At 45.0% G+C, this 23,989-nt stretch overlaps 2 gene segments (V, D, J or C); both read right to left on the bottom strand.

The window, feature by feature from the left end:
- Positions 1-9,657, bottom strand: part of LOC311220690 (Ig mu chain C region-like) — a 47,604-nt gene extending 37,947 nt beyond the window's left edge. Inside the window, exon 1 of the C gene segment in view lies at positions 9,582-9,657.
- A 5,952-nt stretch (positions 9,658-15,609) lies between these two features.
- On the bottom strand, positions 15,610-18,209 carry LOC311220689 (immunoglobulin heavy variable 3-23-like). The segment is given in 4 exons: positions 18,139-18,209; positions 17,718-18,032; positions 15,925-16,019; positions 15,610-15,624 (listed from the first exon to the last, which is right to left on the bottom strand).
- Between the last annotated feature and the right edge of the window lie 5,780 nt (positions 18,210-23,989).

Genomic DNA, 23,989 nt, shown 5'->3' with positions numbered 1-23,989 from the left:
GAGGACCCAACGAGGAGGACCCAACGAGGAGGATACAACGAGGAGGACCCAACAAGTAGGATACAACAAGGAGGACCCAACGAGGAGGCGACCAATGAGTAGGATACAACAAGGAGGACCCAACGAGGAGGACACCACGAGGAGGACACAATGAGTAGGATACAACAAGGAGGATACAACGAGGAGGACACCACGAGGAGAATACAACGAGGAGGACCCAACGAGGAGGCCACCAACGAGTAGGATACAACAAGGAGGACCCAACGAGGAGGACCCAACGAGGAGAATACAACAAGGAGGACCCAACAAAGAGGATACAACGAGGAGGACCCAATGAGGAAGACCCAATGAGAAGGACCCAACGAGTAGGATACAACAACGGGGATAAAACAAGGGAGATACAACGAGGAGGACACTACGCGGAGGACCCAACAAGTAGGATACAACGAGGAGGACCCAACGAGTAGGATACAACGAGGAGGACCCAATGAGGAAGACCCAATGAGAAGGACCCAACGAGTAGGATACAACAAGGAGGATACAACAAGGAGGACCCAACGAGGAAGACCCAATGAGAAGGACCCAACAAATAGGATACAACAAGGAGGACCCAACAAGGAGGACCCAACAAAGAGGACCCAACGAGGAGGACCCAATGAGTAGGATACAACAAGGAGGACACAACGAGTAGGATACAACGAGGAGGACCCAATGAGGAAGACCCAATGAGAAGGACCCAACGAGTAGGATACAACAAGGGGGATAAAACAAGGGAGATACAACGAGGAGGACACTACGCGGAGGACCCAACAAGTAGGATACAACAAGGAGGACCCAACGAGGAGGATACAACGAGGAGGACCCCACAAGGAAGACCCAATGAGAAGGACCCAACGAGAAGGATACAACAAGGAGGACCCAACAAGGAGACCCACAAGGAAGATACAACGAGTAGTAAACCCCGAGCAACCCCCCCCCCACGCCGCCGCCTACTACTCACCGGGGTTACTGATGGCCACCACGGGGTTGCCCCGCGGGTGGGTGGCGTGGCAGTAGAAGGGCTGGCGCCCCTTCCCCTCCTGCAGGGGCAACTCCAAGCGGCTGGCGGCCATGTTGCCCCCGGCCCCGCGGGCTTCTGGGTAGGAGACGGCGGCGGCCACGCTGCGGTTGGTGGCGTCGGTCCAGGAGAAGGTGACCCCGGCGGGGACGTGGCCCACGGCCACGCAGCCCACGGCGTAGAGGGAGGAGGAGGAGGAGGAGGAGGAGGAGGAGGAGGCGCAGGAGAGCAGCGGGAAGAGGGTGGGACCGCGGGGGGTGGCTGGAGGGGGGAGAGGAAGAGAGTAGGGGGTCAGACTGGGGTGTACTGGGGTGTACTGGGGGGTATTGGGGGGTATTGGGGGGTACTGGGGGGTATTGGGGGGTATTGGGAGGTATTGGGGCGTAGTGGGAGGTATTGGGGTGTACTGGGAGGTCATACTGGGTGGTATTGGGGGGTATTGGGAGGTATTGGGGTGTACTGGGAGGTATTGGGGTGTACTGGGAGGTTATACTGGGTGGTATTGGGCCGTACTGGGAGGTATTGGGTCATAATGGGAGGTATTGGGGTGTACCGGGTGGTTTTGGGTCATACTGGGAGGTCATACTGGGAGGTATTGGGTCATACTGGGAGGTATTGGGGCGTACTGGGAGGTCATACTGGGTGGTATTGGGCCATACTGGGAGGTATTGGGCCATACTGGGCTGTACTGGCCCTTACTGGTTCAGTATGAGCACCCCATAGCCTCAGTAGACCCAGTCCAGTACCACCAGTTTCAGAGATCCCCTTACTGGTTCATACTGGTCCTTACTGGCCTTTATTGCTCCATACTGGTCCCTACTGGCCTTTACTGGCCCTTACTGGTTCAGTATGAGCACCCCATAGCCTCAGTAGACCCAGTTTGGCCCCACAGCCCGCATACTGGTCCTTACTGGTTTCTACTGGTCCCTATTGGCCCTTACTGGTTCATACTGGGACATACTGGTCCATACTGGTCCCTATTGGCCCTTACTGGTTCATACTGGTCAAGTACTAGCACACCATAGCCCCAGTACACCCAGTTCAGCACCAGAGAACCCCATACTGGTCCTTACTGGTTCATACTGGTCCTTACTGGCCCTTATTGTTCCATACTGGTCCATACTGGTCCTACTGGTCCAGTACCAGCACCCAATAGCCCCAGTACACCCGGTTCAGCTGCACCAGTACCAGAGCGCCCTGTACTGGTCCTTACTGGTATTAGCGGCTATCTGTATGGGCAGTACTGGTGCCAGAAAGACCATACTGGTCCCAGTACGACCAGTACTGGTGCCGGAGCTCCTGTACTGGTCCCAGTATGACCAGTACTGGTGCCGGGGCACCCGTACTGCTCCCAGTACCACCAGTACAGGTGCCTGAACTCCCCTACTGGTCCCAGTACAGCCTGTACTGGTGCTGGAGCCTTCTGCTGGTCCCAGTACCACCAGTACAGGTGCCAGAGCTCCCGTACTGGTCCCAGTATGGCCAGTACTGGTGCCAGAGCCCCTGTACTGGTCCCAGTATGGCCAGTACTGGTGCCGGAGCTCCTATACTGGTCCCAGTACCACCAGTACAGGTGCCTGAACTGCCCTACTGGTCCCAGTACGGGCAGTACTGGTGCTGGAGCCCCCTGCTGGTCCCAGTACCACCAGTACAGGTGCCGGAGCTCCTGTACTGGTCCCAGTACGACCAGTACTGGTGCCGGAGCCCCCCTACTGGTCCCAGTATGGGCAGTACTGGTGCCGGGGGCCCCGTACTGGTCCCTGTACTGCCAGTACTGGTGCCGGGGGCCCCATACTGGTCCCAGTACCACCTGTACTGGTCCCAGTACAGGCAGTACAGGTACCGCACCTTCCCTACTGGTCCCAGTACTGCTAGTACAGGTGCCGGAGCTCCCGTACTGGTCCCAGTACTGCCAGTACTGGTGCCAGGGGCCCCGTACTGGTCCCAGTATGGGCAGTACTGGTGCCGCATCCCCTGTACTGGTTCCAGTACCACCAGTACAGGCGCCGGCGATCCCATACTGGTCCCAATACGGGCAGTACTGGTGCTGCAGCCCCCTTACTGGTCCCAGTACAAGCAGTACTGGTGCTGGAGCCCCCGTACTGGTCCCAGTGCTGCCAGTACTGGTCCCGGAGCTCCCATACTGGTCCCAGTACGGGCAGTACGGGTGCCGCAGGCGCCTTACTGGTCCCAGTATGGTCAGTACTGGTGCTGGAGCCCCCGTACTGGTCCCAGTACAGGCAGTACTGGTGCCGCGGGCGCCCTACTGGTCCCAGTATGGTCAGTACTGGTGCCGGGGACCCCGTACTGGTCCCAGTGCTGCCAGTACTGGTGCCGGAGCTCCTGTACTGGTCCCAGTACTGCTAGTACTGGTGCCGCAACCCCCATACTGGTCCCAGTACTGCTAGTACTGGTGCTGCAGCCCCCATACTGGTCCCAGTACTGCCAGTACTGGTGCCGCAACCCCCATACTGGTCCCAGTACTGCTAGTACTGGTGCCGCAACCCCCATACTGGTCCCAGTACTGCTAGTACTGGTGCTGCAGCCCCCATACTGGTCCCAGTACAGGCAGTACGGGTGCTAGGGACCCCATACTGGTCCCAGTACAAGCAGTACTGGTGCCGGGGCTCCTATACTGGTCCCAGTACGGGCAGTACTGGTGCCAGGGACCCCGTACTGGTCCCAGTACTGCCAGTACTGGTGCCGGGGCCCCTGTACTGGTCCCAGTACGGGCAGTACTGGTGCCAGGGGCCCCAGACTGGTCCCAGTACGGGCAGTACTGGTGCTGGAGCTCCCATACTGGTCCCAGTACGGGCAGTACTGGTGCCAGGGCAACCGTACTGGTCCCAGTGCTGCCAGTACCAGTGCCGGGGCACCTGTACTGGTCCCAGTACGGGCAGTACTGGTGCCGGGGCCCCCATACTGGTCCCAGTACTGCCAGTACTGGTCCCAGAGCTCCCATACTGGTCCCAGTACGGGCAGTACTGGTGCCGGGGACCCCGTACTGGTCCCAGTACTGCTAGTACTGGTGCCGGGGACCCCGTACTGGTCCCAGTACTGCCAGTACTGGTGCCGGAGCTCCCGTACTGGTCCCAGTACTGCCAGTACTGGTGCCGCACCTCCCATACTGGTCCCAGTACTGCTAGTACTGGTGCCGGGGCCCCCGTACTGGTCCCAGTACAAGCAGTACTGGTGCCGGGGCACCTGTACTGGTCCCAGTACTGCCAGTACTGGTACTGGGGCCCCCGTACCGGTCCCAGTATGGGCAGTACTGGTGCCGGGGGCCCTGTACTGGTCCCAGTATGGGCAGTACTGGTGCTGGAGCCCCTGTACTGGTCCCAGTACTGCTAGTACTGGTGCCGGGGCCCCCGTACTGGTCCCAGTACTGCTAGTACTGGTGCCGGGGCCCCCGTACTGGTCCCAGTACTGCTAGTACTGGTGCTGGGGCCCCTGTACTGGTCCCAGTAACACCAGTACAGGCGTCAGCGATCCCGTACTGGTCCCAGTACAAGCAGTATTGGTGCCGGGGCTCCTGTACTGGTCCCAGTACTGCTAGTACTGGTGCTGCTACCCCCGTACTGGTCCCAGTGCTGCTAGTACTGGTGCTGGGGCCCCCGTACTGGTCCCAGTACCACCAGTACTGGTGCCGGTACCCCTGTACTGGTCCATACTGGTCCAGTACCAGCACCCTATAGCCCCAGTGCACCCAGTTCAGTACCACCAGTACCTAGAGCCCTGATACTGGTCCATACTGGGCCAACCAGTGCAATTAAACTCATCCAATTACAACCATCAATTAGTGCAATTAGTCCCCAGCCGCCCCTAATTAACCCGGCTCATTAAGTCCCCACACCATCCTCGTTAAGTGCCAGGCACTAATTTCTTTAAAAAAGCCCGAATTCAGGCAAAAGCCAAATTAATCTGGTTTGAGGACTGGGGGGGGAATCAGTGGCTAAATGTCAAAATTGGAGAATTAATGAAGGTAATTAGTGCTAATTAATCCCTCCGGAAAGGTTGAAATTAAAAAAAAACTTGAATGGCTTTCGATTTTAGCTAAAAGCGGGTGAATTTGGTTAAATTTGGGCGTGTAGGTTATCGATCGAGAAAGTCTAAGTTCTATCTTAATTATCTATTAATATAGAGCTAATTAATTTAATTTAATTAATTTATGTATCGTGATATATATCATTAAATAGCCTATAGTAGGTCTATAAAATATAATATATATTTGATATATTCGATATATAATATATGATATATATTATATATATTATATATACACTGTATATTATATATTGTATATTATATATACACTATATATTATATATTGTATATATATTATATATATCCTATATATTATATATTGTATATATATTATATATATATTCGATATATCTGTTATATATCCAATATCTTCTATGTATAACACATTCATTAAATATTAATTAGCGTTATATATTCGTTATAATACATGCTATACATATTAGATATTAGATATATTACATGCAGTAGATATATCTGTTGATTATATCCAATATATGTTATCTCTAGCTATTATATATTAGATATATCCGTTATATATATAATATCGATTATATATTATATATTTATATTATATATTAGATATATCCGTTATATATATCTAGTATCTATTATATATTATATATTAGATATATCCGTTATATATATCTAATATTGATTATATAATATATAATATTTTAGATATATCCGTTAAATATGTATTATATATTTTATAGTTATTATATATTAGATATATCCGTTACATATATCTAATATCGATTATATATTATCTGTAGCGATTATATATTATATATATATGTTATATATACCTAATATCTATCCTATATGTTAGATATACAAACTATATACGTAAAACGTATATTTTATGTTATATTTCTATGTAAAAAATGTATATTTCTTATCAAAAATATATCTAATATATATGATATATATTAGATATAATATATTTATAGACACCTATATATCTAACGTATACAATAGGTATTAGATATAATACATATAATAAATATACCTACTATATTAATATATTAGATATTAGACATAGCAGATTTATCTAATATATATTTATATTTATAATATATATATAATATATATGAAATATTACAGATATATCTACTAGATATATATATTAGAAGCCTGACATATATATTGGATATATTATATATATTGGATATATTATATATATTGGATATAATTTCTATTATACGCTTGCTACACTTAATATTTATATTAAATCTAAAAATTCTATCTATATATTTCATCTAATAATTAAATCTAATAATTCTACCTATTATCTCTCTATATTTAATATATTACAAGTTATATTATACATAGAATATACATTAAACGAGGTGGAGTGGTGTATCTATACATTAAAGCACGTAGCGAGGCTTAGAAATTATCGACATCTTTCGAGCCAAATTCCTCAATTTTCAGGGAAATGAAACCCGGCCAGAACCAAATGAATTTGCCTGAAACCCTCTGGTTTTAGCCCAAAGCTGCTGTTTACCACCTGCAAAGCGGGTTATTTTTCCCCAAAAACCAGGTGCTGTTTTTCAGACAGGATTTGCCTCCTCTTTGTTTTTCTTTTTTTTTTTTTTTTCGTGTATTTAACATGCAAAAATGGTGAAAAACCCCCGCTTCCCCTTTTTTTGCTGTTTTCGAAACCAGAACTGAGCTATTTCAGGCAATTCTAACCTCAAAATAAAGCCAGCTGAAAAACAAGCACAGCTGCAACTTCCGGCCACCAAACTGGGCTGAAATCAGCCATTTTAGGTGGAAAAGAGGAAAAAAAAAAGTGACTTTTAATTTAATTTCTTTATATTTTTAAAGCTTTGGGACATATTGTTGGAAGTTTATGGTGGAAAAAAAAACCAAAAACTTTTTAATAATATTTTTTATCACCAACTCCAGGCAAATAATTAAACTCTTGGAGTTGATTTTAGGCTAAAATAAATGAAAAATATTTTAAATGATAATAATTATAATAATATCATTATATATAATTATTATACACTATATATAACACATATATAATAAATACTATATATTATATATATATTATATTATATATATATATTATATATGTGTTATATATGTTATATATTTTTGTTATATTATGATATAATATCATATATTGTTAATATTATTATAATTACCAATTTAAAATAATTTTAAGCAATAAACTGAACCTGCAACCTCAAATTCCCCCCTTTTTTGACCTAAAAACCTTAAACATCACAAATTATTGCGTGAATTTAGCTAAAATTGTCATATCTGCAGCAGGAGAGGTAAAATGTCTAATTATCTTTTTTATGGCTTAATTAAGAAATGCAGTAAAATGGGTTCCCCCTCTAAAAATGTTCATCTCTGCTCTTAAAAAACCCAATCCCTGGCTCTTTTCAACCAATTGTTCCTCCCTCGTAAAGAACGACTAAGACTATAATGAGAAATTGCCTAAAAATCACTATTTTGCCATAAATACCTGAAAAATCACTATTTAAGCACAAAATGCCTCATTCCAAGCCTGCCTACTGCGTAAAACCATTAGAAATTGTCATGCCAGAAACCCTAATTTTTGGATATTAAATTAAAAATGAGACTTGTGGGGAGGTTTTGAGGAGTTATTGGCGAATAAAAGCAAAAATATGCCAAAAATTGACAATAATGGGTGAAAAATCAATGCTTAAGCCTCATTTAAAATTTAATAGAATCAGAATTTATCATTAAATAGCCAAATTTGGAAGGGAAGAAAAAAATAACTAACAGTCTCAAGCCACGCCTATTTTTTGACTCAATTAATAAAGTCCCTACTAATTAATTAATTAAAAATAAGGATTATAATACAATATTGTTTGGGTGGGTCTTTGCCCTAAACAAGTCAAACTCCTCTAAAACTGCCCCAAAAATGTCCTATTAAACCTTTTCTGGGTAAAAAAGGGATTAGATTTTGACTCTGGTGAAATTTTAACAACTCTAAAAACTCCTAAAACCGCCTCAAAAGCGATTATCAATAAAATTAAGATATTTTTAGCCACCAAGACCCCCTGAAATTCACCCAAGAGCCCTCAAAATGCCTCATTTCAGGGAAAATCCATGAAAAAAGCCACAAAATCCAGGAGATTTGTGGGGACCTAGACTTAGGGACGTCAGCCTGGCAAATTTAACTCAAACCACCCCAAAACCAGCCCAAATTAAAAGGGAGACATTACCTGAAATGTCGTCCTTCAGCCCCAATCTTCACCCACTATTTTGGGTCAGTTCACAATGATTTTTTCAATTAACTAACCTCCCTGGCCATTTTCGTTAAAAACAGGGACTTTTCTGTCCTTTTGCCCAAAACGCTCTCAAAAAAACTCAATTAGGGCTCAACCCCAAGACTCAACAATCAAACTGTCCTATTAAATAGAAATCTCTACTTTTTTTTCTTAGAAACTCAAACTTTGGGGCTAAATCACCAAGAAAACGAACTCCCTAGAGACGCCCCAACTGCGAAACCTAAAAAAAACCTGAAAAACTGCAAAATTCAAAGTCCTCTGTCTTCCCCTGTTCAGCCTTATCTGCCAAATATATTTTTCTGGCATAATTTTGCCTGAAAAGTCCTTTTTTTCTCCACATCTTGCCCAAACTAAGCAATTTCTCCCCCAGAAAAAAAAAATATATATTTTTAAATATAAATATCTATATATTATATATTATATAAATATTATATATATTATATATATTATATATTATATATAAACATATAGAAATATCTATTAAATATATTATATTTAAAATATATATAAAATATATAAACTGGGGAGAGAAAAAAATCGACATTTCCACTCTACACAAAACCTCCACTAAACTCATCTCAACAAAAATGCCAAATTAAGCCCCAAAACCTTCCCTCGGGTCCCTTTTGCCCTCACACGTCCTATTTTCTCCTCCCCCCAAAAAAAAATATATCTAAAAATAGACATTTTAGGGCTGAGAAACAGTTTTTGACCTAATCCTGCCGACAAATCACCTCCGCGTGATTTTTTTTCTAAAAGACCTGAAAATTGACTTTTTGACCCAATCCTGACATCAAACTGCCTTCAGTTAACATTTTTCTCCCTAAAAACACCCTAAAATCATATTTTTGACATGACCCTGCCATCAAATCACCGCCATAATAATTTTTCCCCATGAAAAGACCTGAAAATCGACATTTTCACCCAGTCCTGACACCAAACTCCCTACGACCAAATTCCCCCCCATCAAAATCAACCCCAAAAATCGACATTTTCACCCAATTCTGCCCTAAAAACCCCCTCTGGACGAAAATCCCCTGCCAAAATGACCCCAAATCGGACATTTCCACCCATCGACGGCCGTTTTGCCCCGGTTTCGGCCCCCAAGATGGGGGCCGGCCGCCCCACGGACCCCCCACCCGGCCCAAAATTGAAGAAAATTGGCCCAAAATCGCCGTGGCGAGATTTTTGGCCGGAGGACTTACCGGAGGAGACGGTGACCTCGGTCCCGTGGCCCCACAGATCAATGCTACCAGCAGCACCACAACGGGGCAAAGTCATCGACCCGCCACTCAAAAACCCCTCCCACCTCTTTTCTGCAGCCAAAAATGTATATTTTCACCAATTCCGGGCGTTTTCACCCCAATTCGGGCCCCTAGGGGCATCCTATAGGGTAAAAATGTGTGTTTTTTTTGGTCTTCTTGGGTGTTTTCTACGATGATCAAGTTTGGGTTTTCCTTCTTGAGTGTTGACTTGTGAGGTAGAAATGGTTGGAAAACGTAAAATGGGAACGAAAAGCAAAATAATCAGCATATTTGGGGTAAAAATGGACATAAATAGCAAAAAAAAGCCAATATTTGGGGAAGAAAGTGTGATAAAAGGCAAGTCAACACCAAATTGGGGGCAAAAACGGACTTTGAGGGTATGACATCAACGTATTTCGGGAATAGCTGGCCACAAAATGTTGAGGAATGGCAATATTTGGGGCAAAAATGGGCTTAAAAGATTAAACATCCTTAAAATTTGAGTCACAGTGGCACAGAAATGTCCATATTTGGGGCAAAAATTGGGGACGAAGAGGGAAATACCTCCATGTTTTGGGGGAAAATGTCCATAAAGGGGCAAACTTTGTCGTATTCGGGGTAAGAATTGTCGTGTTTTGGTTGAAAACGTGCCATATGGGGTTAAAAAAAAGCAGTATTTGGAGGCATAAAAGGTAGAGAAATGGGAATATTGGGAGAAAAATGGGCAGAAAGGGTGAAATGTCCCCAAAATGTTGAGTATGGTTTTTTGTCATGGGATGTAGCACGGTGATAACCACAACTATAACCGTAACCACAAGCATAACCACTACAACCCACAGTGACACAGGGTGGAACAAAATCCCGCCCCAGAAGAGCCAAAAATGATGGTTTTTGGCCCAAACTTCCTCCCGTGGTGCCCATGGGGAGCTGAAATGGGCAAAAATGGGTAAAACGGCTCATAAAAGTCTCCAATGTTCATGGGTGTTAGAGGCAGAAATGGGCAAAAATGGCTCTAAAGTGCAAAAATGTGCCCATAATAGGGGGGAATATGACCTTAAAAGGAAAAGCATCCCCATATTTGGTGCAAAACTGGCCAGAAAGGGCAAAACTTTCGAAATCTGTAGAGGAAATATGTCCAGAAAAAAGGAAAATATTTGAGGCAAAAAAAAAACAGCAAAAAGAGGCAAAACGTCCTTGTATTTGCTGGAGAAACGGCCACGACAGGGAAAGAAACGTCCATATCTGGAGGAAAACTTGCCCAAAATGTGAAGAAATGTCAGTATTTTGGGTAAAAATGGCTATAAAGAGCGAAATGCCCCCATATTTAGGGCTAAATTGTCCATAAAAAGGCATGGTCATATTTGGGGTAAAGACGGTGGAAAGGGCAAAAGTTTCCCCAAAGTTGTTGCAAAGCTAGCCATAAAAGGCAAAAGTGTCCCCATATTTAGGGCCAAATTGGCAAGAAAATGTAAAATTTCACTATATTTGGGGGAAAATGGGCTGGAAGAGGGAGAACTTCAGACGATTTGCTGGAAAACTTGCCAAAAAAAGTGAAAGTGATCCCACTATGAGGTAAAAAATAGACATAAAGGGAAAAATATCCCCGTATGTAGCGAAAAAATGACCATAAAGGATACGGGAGTCTTCATATTTGGGGTAAAAATGGGCGTAAAGGGCAAAAAAGCCCCAGGTTTGCTCAAGTAGCGAAAATTGCTGTTTTTGTCATGGGATGTATCACCGTGTAATAAGCACCGTAACCACCACCAGCACCCACGGTGACACAGCAGGGACCAAAATCCCCCGTGCCCCAAAATATCCCGTTTTTGCAGCAAAAACGACAGCCCTACATGTAGGAAAAAATAAAGCCACAAAGTGCAAAATTTTTCCCGTATTTGGGAAAAATGTGGTCCTAAAAGGGGATAGCAGCCCCAAATTTTGCTAAAACTCATGATAAGGAGGAAAAATATCGCCATAAACAGGCAAAAAGTGACCACAAGGAGCAAAGGATCCCCAGATTTGGGGCAAAATGACAGTAAAAGGGAAAAAATCCTGTGTTGAGTGTTAAAAAGAGAGTGGAGGTCCTTATTTAGTTAATTATTTAAGTGTGAAAAGTCCATTTTTAGGGCAACGCTGGCCACTGAATGTGAAGAAATGCCGATTTGGGGGAAAAAATGGTCATAAGTGGTGAAAAAAAATCATATATAATGTTAAAAAATCCATAAAAGGAAGAGAAAGGCCCAAATTTGGGACAAAGTTGGCCATAAAACATAAAAATTCTCCCATATTTGGGGCAAAACTGGTCATAAAAGGTGAAATGTTCCCAGATTTGGAGCCACCATGGCCATCGAGGACATGGAAGTATTTGCATTTGGGACAAAACTGGCCATAAATGGGAAAAAATCCCAAGATTTTGAGCCACCACGGCCATAAAGAGCACGGAAACCCTTGTATTTGGGACAAAATTGGCCATAAATGGGAAAAATCCCAAGATTTTGAGCCACCACGGCCATAAAGAGCACGGAAACCCTTGTATTTGGGACAAAATTGGCCATAAATGGGAAAAATCCCAAGATTTTGAGCCACCACGGCCATGAAGAGCACGGAAACCCTTGTATTTGGGACAAAATTGGCCATAAATGGGAAAAATCCCAAGATTTTGAGCCACCACAGCCATGAAGAGCACGGAAACCCTTATATTTGGGACAAAATTGGCCATAAATGGGAAAAATCCCAAGATTTTGAGCCACCACGGCCATGAAGAGCACGGAAACCCTTATATTTGGGACAAAATTGGCCATAAATGGGAAAAATCCCAAGATTTTGAGCCACCACGGCCATAAAGAGCACGGAAACCCTTGTATTTGGGACAAAATTGTCCATAAATGGGAAAAATCCCAAGATTTTGAGCCACCACGGCCATAAAGAGCACGGAAACCCTTGTATTTGGGACAAAATTGTCCATAAATGGGAAAAATCCCAAGATTTTGAGCCACCATGGCCATAAAGAGCACGGAAACCCTTGTATTTGGGACAAAATTGGCCATAAATGGGAAAAATCCCAAGATTTTGAGCCACCACGGCCATGAAGAGCACGGAAACCCTTATATTTGGGACAAAATTGGCCATAAATGGGAAAAATCCCAAGATTTTGAGCCACCACAGCCATGAAGAGCACGGAAACCCTTATATTTGGGACAAAATTGGCCATAAATGGGAAAAATCCCAAGATTTTGAGCCACCACAGCCATGAAGAGCACGGAAACCCTTGTATTTGGGACAAAATTGGCCATAAGGGTCAAAAACTCCCCAATTTTGCTCAAGGAGAGCTGAGTATTGTTTTTGTCATGGGATGTAACACCGTGTAATCACCACAACAAGCACCAGCACTCACGGTGACACAAAGGGCATCAAAATCCCCCAAAACGTCCCCCAAAACCACGAAGCTCCATGCCCGAGCGATCACAAGCTGAGTTATTTCCTCCCAAATGGCCCCAAAAAAGGAGAAAAACCAGCCCTGATTTGGGGAAAGAGTGGCCAGAGAGGGCAAAATATCGCAACGTTTGGGGCAATAGTGACCAAAAAGAACATAAAAACTCAGTATTTAGGTAAAAAATATACATGGAAGGTAAAATATTCATGAATTTGGGGCAAAACATTAAAAAAAAAGTCAAGGGATGATTATATGAGGTGCCAAAATGTCCATAAAAGGACAATTTGACCCCAAGGGGTGTAAAATTCACCACAAAAGGCAAAGAAATGTCCTAATTTGAAGCAGAAATGGTCATAAAGGGCAAAACATCCAATTATTGCCCCAGATATAAAATATCCCCACATTCAGAGCAAAAAAATGGTCATGAAGGCCAAATAAACACATATTTGGTGGCAAATTAACAATAAAAGACAAAATTATCCCCATATTTTTTTGCAAATATGAACACGAAAGACAAAGACGATTCCATATTTGGCTAAAAAGCGCAATAAAGGTTCAAAACTTCCTGGTGTATAGGGTAAAAATGGCCTTGAGAGGCAACACAGCCCCAAATTTGGGGGGAAAATAGGCCGTGAAGTGTAAAAGCATCCAATATTTGGGGCAAAACTGGTCATAAAGGGCAAAACGTCCCCAGATTTGGAGCCACCATGGCCATCAAAGACACAAAAATTCTTGTATTTTGGGCATAAAGGGTGAAACATCCCCAGATTTTGAGGCACCAACCATGTCAACGGAGTAGAAATTGTCGTATTTGGGGCAAAACTGGCCAAAAAAGGGCAAAAGGCCCCCAGATTTGCTCGTTGGCCACCAGGAATCATTTTTGTTATGGGATGAAGCACTGTGTGCAATATTAGCACCCCAACCACCAGTACCCACGGTGACACAAAAGGGATCAAAATCCCCCGGTATGACCCCAAAAACCACAGGGCGGCACGCCCGAGTGGCCGCGAGATCAGTTCCTTCCTCTGAAATGGTCCCAAACGGCCCCAAAAAGGAAAAAACATGCCATATTTAGAGCTAAAATGCCCACAAACGGCAAAACGTCCACGGGTTTTCTGCAGAAGTTGATTTAACAGGTAGAGAAAAATCCTAATTTTGTTGCAAAAAGGGCTAAAGAGGGCAAAAGTCTCTGGATATTTTGAGATTTGAGCAATATTCAAGAAAAAAAATGGTTGTTACAGGAAAAGCATTCACAAAGTCATGTCAAAAATAAGAGAAATCACAAAATGTTCCTATGAGGTTCTGGGATGGAAAAAAAAAAGGGAAATTATCCCCATGTTTTGGGCAAATCTAGCCACAAAAATCCTAAGAAATGACTACATTTGGTGCAAAATCAGCCATGTAGGGCAAAATGTCACAACATTTGGCATGAAATTTGGTAGAAGAAGGGAAATTTTCATCTGTTTGGGGTAAATCTAGCCATAAGACACAAAACACCCCAATTCTCTTTGAGAAAATGACCCTAAAGGGGAAAAATACCACCGTAATTTGGGGTAAGAGTGCCTAAAATTGCCAAAATATCCGTATTTGCAGCAAAACTGACCATGAAGTTCAAAATATTCCATTATTTTCAGCAAAAACATCGCCATAAATATTGCATCTCCAGAGATGTTGACCAAAGGACCACCAAGGGCAAAATATTTGGGTACAAAACACTCATAAATGGCAGAAAAATGCTCATGGTTGGGGCCAAACTGGCCATAAAGGGTGAAAATTCCCCAGATTTGGAATCATCATGCCCATCACAGGCATGTAAATTCTTATATTTTGGGCAAAATTGGCCATATCAGGTGAAACGTCCCCAGGTTTGGAGCCACTATGCCCATCAAGGACGCAGGAATTCTTGCATTTCGGGCAAAATTGGCCGTAAAGGGTGAAATGTCCCAAGATTTTGAGCCACCATGGCCATCAAGAACATAGAAATTCTTGGTTTTGGGGCAAAATTGGCCATAAAGGGTGAAACGTCTCCAGATTTTGAGCCACCATGGCCATAAAGGACACGGAAATTCTTGTATTTTGGGCAAAATTGGCCATGAAGGGTGAAACGCCTCCAGATTTTGAGCCACCATGGCCATAAAGGACACGGAAATTCTTATATTTTGGGCAAAACTGGCCATAGAGGTCCAAAAATGCCCAGATTTGCTCAAGTAGAGCAAAATACCCTTTTTGTCATGGGATGTAGCACCGTGCAACCCAACCAGCACCAGCACTCACGGTGACACAGAGGGGACCAAAATCCCTCAAAGCGTCCCCCGATGCCACGAAGCTCCACGCCTGAGCAGCCTCAAGCTGATTTCCTTCCTCCCAACGGGCCCCAAATGGGGAGAAAAAAATAGATTTCCTCTAAAAATGTCATCTCGACATTTGTTGCTCGTACGAGAACAAAAGGCGAAGAGTTCTCCAAATTGGGGCAAAAGTTTGCAATAAGATTCCAAAACGTCCTCATTTGGGGGTGAAGATGGTCATAAAGGGCAAAGCATCCCCATAAAGGGCCAAGCATCACTGTGTTTGGGTCTAAAATGGCCAGAAAAGGTAAAAATCACTAGATTATGGGCAAAACTGGCCATGAAAGGCGATGGCATGCTAAATTGGGAGAAAACTCAGTCTACGTGGCAAAACATCCCAATATTGGGGTAAAATGGGCAATAGGAGACAAAACATCCTGAAATTTGCTGCAAACCTGGCCGAAAGAGGCAATGCATACCCACGTTTGGGGAAAAATGGCCATAAAATCATAAAAATCATCCTCCATAAAAATCATAAAAAACATCCTTCTATCTGCTGAGAATAGGGCAATAAAGAGATAAAACTCACTATATTTGGGGTAAAAATGGCAATAAATGGGAAAATACTTCCATTTTTGGAACCTGAATGCCCATAAAAGGCAGAGAAATGCCTGTATTTGAGGTCTAAATGGCCAAAAGGGCAAAAACGTTCCCGTTTTGGGGGCAGAAATGGCTCTAAATCTCAAACCATCACCATCCTTAGGGCAAAACTACCCAAAAGAGGCAAAATATGTCGATATTTGGGTAGATATCAAGACTGGGTATTTGGTGTAGAAGATCTGGTCATGGTTCAGGAATTTTGGGCACGGTTCAGTAAATTTGAGCATATTGAGAGAAATTTAAACTTAGACCAAAACTGCGGGTTCAGTTCAGGAAGTTTGGACACGGTTCAGTAAATTTGGGCCTGGTTCAGCAAATTTGAGTATATTGAAAGAAATTTAAACTCATACCAAAACTGTGGGTTCAGTTCAGGAAGTTTGGGCACGGGTCAGTAAATTTGGGCACGGTTCAGTAAATTTGAGCATATTGAGAGAAATTTAAACTCAGACCAAGACTGTGGGTTTCGTTCAGTAAATTTGGGCACGGTTCAGTAAATTTGAGTGAATTGCAAAAAATTTGAACCCAGACCAAGATTGTGGGTTCGGTTCCGGAAATTTGGTCTCGGTTTGTCAAAAGTGGGCAAATTGTGAGAAATTTGGACTCAGACCAAGACCACAGGCTCAGAGCAGAAAATCTGGGGGCTGTTGAGGAAATTTGGGCACGGTTTAGTAAATTTGGGGTGATACTGAGGAAACCTGGGCATGATTCAGTAATTTTGGTTGCTGTTGAAGAAATTTGGGCACGGTTCAGTACATTTGGGGTGATACTGAGGAAACCTGGGCATGATTCAGTAAATTTTGGGTTCTGCTGAGGAAATTCGAGCATGGTTCAGTAATTTTGGGTGCTGTTGAAGAAATTTGGGCACGGTTCAGTAATTTTGGGTGCTGTTGAAGAAATTTGGGCATGGTTCAGTACGTTTGGGGTGATTCTGAGGAAACATGGCCATGGTTCAGTAAATTTTGGGGGCTGTTGAGGAAACTTGGGCACAGTTCAGTAATTTTGGGTGCTGTTGAGGAAACTTGGGCATGGTTCAGTAATTTTGGGGTGATACTGAGGAAACCTGGGCATGATTCAGTAATTTTGGGTTCTGCTGAGGAAATTCGGGCACAGTTCAGTAATTTTGGGTGCTGTTGAAGAAATTTGGGCACGGTTCAGTAATTTTGGGTGCTGTTGAAGAAATTTGGGCATGGTTCAGTACGTTTGGGGTGATTCTGAGGAAACATGGCCATGGTTCAGTAAATTTTGGGGGCTGTTGAGGAAACTTGGGCACAGTTCAGTAATTTTGGGTGCTGTTGAGGAAACTCGGGCACGGTTCAGTAAATTATGGGTTCTGTTGAGAAAATTTGGGCACGGTTCAGTAATTTTGGGTGCTGTTGAAGAAATTTGGGCACGGTTCAGTAATTTTGGTTGCTGTTGAAGAAATTTGAGCACGGTTCAGTAAATTTGGGGTGATAGTGAGGAAACCAGGGCACGGATCAGTAAATTTTGGGTTCTGTTGAGGAAACTTGGGCATGGTTCAGTAAAGTTGAGTGCTGTTGAGGTAAGCTGGGCACGGTTCAGTACATCTGAACGCGCTGCAAGAAAATTCGACCTCAAACCAAGACTGTGAAGGAAATTTGGGCACGGTTGATGAGACTTGGGCACGGTGCAAGGCTCTGGGCACGCTTGGGCGGCTCTCGCCGCGTTGGGTTTTGTGACAGCCGTGCACGGGCTCTGAGCCACCGTGAGCATCTTTCGCGCAGTAGTAGGTGGCGGTGTCTTCGGCCTTGAGGCTGTTCATCTGCAGGGTGAGCGTGCTCTGCCCGTTGTTCTTGGAGATGGTGAAGCGTCCCTTCACCGCCGACGCGTAGTTTGTGCTACTACCACCGCTGTTAATACCCGCGATGTACTCGAGCCCCTTCCCGGGTGCCTGTCGCATCCATCCCATGCTGTAGCTGCTGAAGGTGAAGCCGGAGCCCTTGCAGACCAGGGTCAGGGACCCCCCGGGACTCGCGAGGCCCCCTCCGGACTCATCCAAGGTCGCGGCCGCCCGCAGCCCTGTGGAGGAAGGACAGAGAGCGGTGGGCTCAGCCGCACGGCACGGGCCCCCGCACGGCCGTGGGGAGCCGGGGCCGCCGGCAGCCTCCGCGGGACCAGGTCCTACCTGGGACGGCGGCCAGGAGGAGGAGGAGGGCGAAGGCGTGAGGCCGAGGACTCATGGTGGGGAAGGGAAGGGGTGCTGGGTGCTGTTGGGACGCTGTTGACGGGCGTATTTGAAGGCGCCCGGAGTGGGGATTTGCATGGGGAGCGGGCTCCAAGGCGGGGGGGGGTCGGTTTCGTGGGGAGGGGCCAGGGCCCGGTTTCGCGCCACGCTCGTTAGCGGCGTGCATCGGGATGTTTAATTGCCATCCTTGATTGGTGCCCGGCAGTTGAGCGCGTTGATTCGTTTCATTGCGCTCTCTGCCATGCGTTAATTGGGCGCGCTGAGTTGTTTAATTGCTGGCCTTGACAAGGACTCATCATATTCCCTCGTTATTTCACCCCATTCCCTACCATATCCTAATTAATTGGGTGTGTTTAATTCTTTAATTGCAATCTTTGACATGAATTTATCGTGTTTCCTCGTTGATTTATTTAATTCTAATCTCCATCATGACTCTAATTGAGCCCACTTAATTATTTCGTTGCAATCTTCAGCATAAACTCATCGTGTTTCCTCGTTGACTTCTTTCATTGCATTCCCTACCACGTCCTAATTAATTGGGTCTGTTTAATTCTTTAATTGCAATCTTTGACATGAATTTATCGTGTTTCCTCGCTAATTCATTGCATTAACTACAATGGACTCATTAATTGGGATCATTATTGCATTGTAATCATTGACGAACTCTTGTGTTTCTTCGTTGACTTATTTCCTTGTAATTCCAGCAATTTCATTGTGTTTTCAGCTATACAATCACTAATTGAGTGCTCAGAATTATTTAATTGCAGTCTTTGACACAAACTCATGACTTTCCTCGTTATGTTGTTGTAATCTTCACCGTGTGTTTGCTAATTGGGCTCATCAAATTATTTCCTAGCCATATTTGACGCAAACTCATCATTTTTGTGCGTGGGGTCATCCCGCTCCAATCCCCACCATCTTCTCATTACCTTTGTGCACTGGATTAATTAATTAATTGGAATCATTTCCGCATGCTCATCGCTTGCGTGCATTACTTCGTTGCACCCTCTGCCTGATGAGTTAATTAATTGCAGCCTCATCAGCGCCCTCATGCTGTGCACACATCAAACTGCAAAGTCTCAGATTTGGGGTTTTTTAATTGCAGTCTGTGCAGAGCTAATTGCTCTGGGAGAGTTTTAATTGCAATCATGAGCTCATCACCTAGGTGGAATTAATTATTTAATTGCAACCTCTTCCATGCAATCATCGCTTACAGACTTTTAATTATTTAATTGCAATCTCTGCAGCCTGCTCATCAATTATGGAGAACCAATTATTTAATTACAGTTTCCCTCATGCACTCATCACTTATGGATAATCAATTATTTAATTGAAGACTCTTATATATAAACAATACTTATTGGGAATAAATTATTCAATTGCAATCTCTTTAATGTAATTAACACTTATTGGCAATAAATCATTTAATTTAATCCCTTTTATGTAATCAACAATTATTGGGAACAAATTATTTAATTATTATTTTTTTTCCATGTAATCATTGCTCAAGGACTTGGAATTATTTAATTGCAGTCTCTGGGGTCTGCTCATCACTTCATTATTCAACCATTTATTTATTTATTTATTTAATAATTCAATCATTTAATCGTTCGATCGTCCAATTATTTATTTATTTAATCATCCCACTATTTATTTATTTATTTATTTATTTATTTATTTATTTCTCTGTCTATCTATTTATACAATTATTTATTTAATTGAACGGTTGTTTAATTATTTAATTATTTTATTGGTTATTTGATTATCCTTTAATAAATTATTTAATTGAAGTTTTCACCATGTAATCATCACTTCTTGAGAATTAATTATTTAATTGTGATTTCTCCCATATAATTATCATTTATGGACCTTGAATTACTTAATTGCAATCTCTCCCATGCAATTATCATTTGTGGATGTGTAATTAATTAATTGCAATCTCTCCCATGCAATTATCACTTTTGGACATTGAATTAATTGCAATCCCTCCCATGCAATTATCACTTATGGGCACTGAGTGATTTAACTGCATTCTCTCCAGTGCAATTATCAATTATGGATTTGTAATTAATTAATTGCAATCTCTCACATGCAATTATCACTTATGGGCATGTAATTAATTAATTGCAATCTCTGCCATGAAGCCTCCTCCCCTACAACCTTCCCGGCACGGAGCTTTTGTGCCCACGGCGCCTTCCCGCCCCCGGCCCCAGGTGTGGAGGCAAAAAATGGGTCCAGAAAACAGAAAACAGCCACGTTTCGGGGCTGCTCCAGCTGCTGAGGTTTCAGGCAGTACCAAAATAACTCGTTTTCTGCCCAGAAATAGCCCCCGCGCAGACACCTGGCTGGCTGCGCTTGGGTGGGCACCCGAGGCAGGGCTGAAGGGCTCAGCAAAAACTTCTCAAATTGGGGCTTTCCAGCCCAGAAGTGGGATGACATTCCCGCATTTTGGACTCAGCCGGCCCCAAAATGTTAAAAATATATTCGTATTTTGGAAAAAATTGGGGAAAGGAGGAAAAAAAATCCATCTGATAGGTGTCTAAATGGCAAGAATAATAATCAAAGTCCCATTTTGATGAATATTAGTGTTAAAAAGTAGGAATTGTGTATTATTTGCATCAAAAATATCAAGAAAAGGCATAGAATCCTCATCATGGGGCCACAATGCCCCCCAGAATGAGTCAAATACTCATGTTTTGGGGCAAAGAAGGCATATAGAACCAAACACGAGCACATTTGGGGCAAAAATAGTCACGAAAGGGCAAAAAATGCCCCTACTGAGGTAACGAGACCCTGTATTTGGAGGAAAGATGGTCAGAAATGGGAAAATACTTTTATTTTTGGAGTCTGAATGCTCAAAAAAAGGCAGAAAAATGTCCGTATTTGGGATCCAAGTGGACAAAGGGGCAAAAGGATTCCCATCTTTGGCAAATTCTTTGAGCCCAAATTCCCTTCTCCGAGCCCAAATTCCATCCTCCGAGCCCAAATTCCATCCTCTGAGCCCAAATTCCTTTCTCTGAGCCCAAATTCCCTTAAACGAACCCAAACTCCCTACTCCAAGCCCAAAATCTCGCACCAAGCCCAAAGCCAGGCTCCCCTCGTTGCCTTGATGGCCACTTTTTCACCCAAATATCAGCGAGTTTGGGTCCGTACGTTGAGTTTGGGGGCAAATATGGAGATATCTTTGATTTGGACATCTTTTTTCACAAAATACATGCAGATTTCGGCCATTTAGGGTTCTTTACTGCAGCAACCATCACAGAATGGGTTGAATATGCCAAAATTTGGCTACACCTGGGCCTTTTTATGTTCACCCTTCGATGGTTGGACGATGACGCTGCTCCGCCAGGTCAACCCCGGGGCTGCGGGCGGCCGCGACGTTGGATGAGTCCGGAGGGGGCCTCGTGAGTCCCGGGGGGTCCCTGACCCTGGTCTGCAAGGCCTCCGGATACACCTTCAGCAGCTACTCCATGGGATGGATCCGACAGGCACCCGGGAAGGCGCCCGAGTTCGTCGCGAGTATTAACAGTGGTGGTAGTAGCACATGGTACGCATCGGCGGTGGAGGGACGCTTCACCATCTCCAGGGACAACGGGCAGAGCACGCTCACCCTGCAGATGAACAGCCTCAAGGCCGAAGACACCGCCACCTACTACTGCGCGAAAGTTGATAGTAGTAGTTATAATTGGGGTTATCGGATTGATGCTGCGGGTGCTGGTGCAGCCATTATCGCTACCACTGCTGTAAATACCCACGATGAGTTTGACTCTGCTGGACACCCTGCCTGTGTGAACGCTGCTGGTAGTAGTTGGGGTTGTAGTAGTGCCAGTGGTGGGGGTGATGCTGTTGGTGATGTTGGTGTTGGTGTCGGTGATGTTGATAACACTGATAATTATCATGGTGTCGATGATGTTGACAGGGTTGATAATGATCAACGAACCATGGACTCATAAAAATCACAATTTGGAAAGAATCTACAAGGTCACCTACTCCAACCATCCTCCTATCGCCACGACTACTCACTAAACTACTAAGTGATGATGGTGTTGATGATGATGAAGGCGTTGCTCACGCTGATATTGATTGTTATGTTAATGAGGCTGAAGGTGCTGCTGCCTTCATGCCTGGCAAAAGGAAAGGGCCTGGGCACAAATTCTTCTGGCCACAAGAAAAAACTCCATCAGCACCACCAGCTCTGCCCGTTGTTCCTGGAGATGGTGAAGCGTCCCTTCACCGCCGGCGCGTACAATGTGCTACCACCACTGCTGCTAATAAGTGCGACCCACTCGAGCCCCTTCCCGGGTGCCTGTCGCACCCACTGCATGTTGTAGCTGCTGAAGGTGAAGCCGGAGCCCTTGCAGACCAGGGTCAGGGACCCCCCATGCTGAGCCCACCGCTCTCTGTCCTTCCTCCCCAGGGCTGCGGGCGGCCGAGACCTTGGATGAGTCCGGAGGGGGCCGTGTGAGTCCCGGGGGGTCCCTGACCCTGGTCTGCAAGGGCTCCGGCTTCACCTTCGGCAGCTACGCCATGTTTTGGGTGCGACAGGCACCCGGGAAGGGGCTCGAGTACGTCGCGGGTATTGATAGCTATAGTGGTAGCACATACTACGCGTCGGCGGTGAAGGGACGCTTCACCATCTCCAGGAACGACGGGCAGAGCACGCTCACCGTGCAGATGAACAGCCTCAAGGCCGAAGACACCGCCACCTACTACTGCGCGAAAAGTGCTAGTAGTGGTTGTTGGGGTCGTCCTGGTGAGATTGATGGTGCTCCTGGTGCTGCTGGCATTGTTCGTGTCTCAGGGAAAGGCCCCGACACAACTCATCCCGGCTATCAGCAGGTTCTCCACCCGCAGCTCTTCTCACGCAGCACTGGGCTCTGGGGTCATCACTCCTGAGGTTTTTCACCCATGAAGCCCTGAGGGTGATGGATGGCAGCCCTTCCTCAGGACTTCAGGCGGCTGTGATGTTGGATGAGTCCGGAGGGGGCATCATGAGACCTGGGGGGGTCCCTGACCCTGGTCTGCAAGGGCTCCGGCTTCACCTTCAGCAGCAACAAAATGGGATGGATCGGACAGGTGCCCGAGAAGGGGCTCAAGTTCATCGCACGTATTAACAGCGGTGGTAGTTACACAAACTACGCGTCGGCGGTGAAGGGGCGCTTCACCATCTCCAGGAACAACGGGCAGAGCACACTTTGTGCATGAAATGTGTTCTAAACTTTGTACTCGGTATGTTTTAGCCTTTCATGGCTTCTTTTGCCCCACATAATTGGGTGTTTTGTTGAAAAGTCCTTGGGCACGAATTTTCCTTACCACGGCCAGGTTATTCTGCAAAGTCAAATTCATTGCCGGTGTTCACAGCAGTGGTAGAGGTACAGGCTGCAACAATACCAGCAGCACCAGCAGCACCATCAATCTGATAAACAGCACCACCACAATCACTACGAGCACATTTTGCACAGTAGTAGGTGGCGCTGTCTTCGGCTTTGAGACTGATCATCTGCAGGGTGACAGTATTCTGCCCGTTGTTCCTCGAGAGGGTGAAGCGTCCCTGCGATACCCCCGAGTAGCTTTTCCTACTACTATCACTTTTAATGGTGGCAAGCCACACGAGCTCCTTTCCTGGCGCCTGTCGCACCCACATCATGGCGTAGTTGCTGAAGTCAAAGCCGGAGCCCTTGCAGACCAGGGTCAGGGACCCCCCAGGACTCACACGGCCCCCTCCAGACTCGTACAACGAGGCAGCTGCCCGCAGCCCTGGGGAGGAAGGACAGGCAGCGGTGGGCTCAGC

This window comes from Netta rufina, assembly GCF_964035555.1.
Source record: "Netta rufina genome assembly, chromosome: 37".
Lineage (NCBI taxonomy): Eukaryota > Metazoa > Chordata > Aves > Anseriformes > Anatidae > Netta > Netta rufina.
Note: the sequence above shows the minus strand (reverse complement) of the source record. Positions and strands in the feature narration are given on the sequence as shown.